Raw genomic sequence first — 1,336 nt, forward strand, 5'->3', positions numbered from 1 at the left:
TAATTCATAAACGCTCAAATGAATATGAACATTTCAAAAATGGCACTTCTAATATTCTACTTTAAATTAAACTTAGTTCATTAAAAATATCAATGCGGTTTCTCTTATACAAAAAAAACGACAAAGGAGTTGGACTACCTTTGTGAAATTTATCAATGCTATAGTTTTTAACGTATAATATCGTATCCTCAAATTTGAAAAAGATCAGATAATGGACATGGACATGGACCACAAATTATAGTTGATATAAATTCTCACTGTGTATAAATGCTGATCATTGATATACATTTGTACACAAAGGGCTGGAAAAGGGCAGAAGCGAAATAGAAGGAATTTGCTGGCATGAAGAGAGGAAAGGGATAGAGTAAGAGTTATTGGAAAGTTTTGGGAAGAGTTTGTAGCGATTTTTAACTTCTTTAATATTTATTGGCTTAAACCACTTTTTTATGACTATTTTAAAAAAGTAAACAAAAACGGTCCGCTATAAGGCTTATTACCTTGAAAAGAGGAATGATCGGGAGGTGACAACGCCTAAAAGAAAGGAACTTCACCCATGTGAATTGAGACGGTTTTAAATATATGTCGGTCTGCCTTTCCATCCTTCTATCCATCTGGACGACTGTCAAATGCTGATAGATTGTTAAGGGTACAAAGCTGAAATCTCGGATGTATGTCTGCAGAGTTTTGTACATGTCGAGTCCGGTTACTACAATATCCCAAGGGACTAATCGGTCAGAAAAAAATTCTGATCAGAAAAACGTTATTTTCTTGCGATTAACATTAAAGTTAGTTCTCAACCAAGACACCTTATATCTATCAACTTCGGTTAGAGCCAGTTGATTAGCATTTAGCATTCATTCATATTTGTAGGCCAATTTATGACAGAAATGTAAATTTTTCGATTCAAACAGTTGAAACTAATTGCATAAAAATTGAATGAGCTTGTAATCGGATCTATTTACGCTTGTGCTTATAACTGAAACCAGTCCGACTCTTGTAATATTTGGTTTATCGACTATTTTTCTTTTGGCTATTTCAAAGACTCTTTTTTCTCTATCCTTAAGCTTACAATCGCACAACACAGTATCGGCTTGTTGGAGTGAAATTGTCCTTTTGCTTCAATCGAACTTTACTCTAGGAATTATGCTTATATAAGGAGGCAACCAGCAAATACGTGCAACAACGTTTCAGTCACGTACTAAAAAGTAGACGAAAAAACACTTCCCAAGCCCTAGCCGTACCCCACATGCCCCACACATCACCCCTCAGAGAACAGCAGCAAGACTAACAACAAATTCAAACAACGATAAGCCAACTGGAGCAGCAGTAGCTGCTT

The sequence above is a fragment of the Drosophila tropicalis genome, unplaced genomic scaffold (genome assembly GCF_018151085.1).
Source record: "Drosophila tropicalis isolate 14030-0801.00 unplaced genomic scaffold, ASM1815108v1 contig_130, whole genome shotgun sequence".
Classification (NCBI taxonomy): domain Eukaryota; kingdom Metazoa; phylum Arthropoda; class Insecta; order Diptera; family Drosophilidae; genus Drosophila; species Drosophila tropicalis.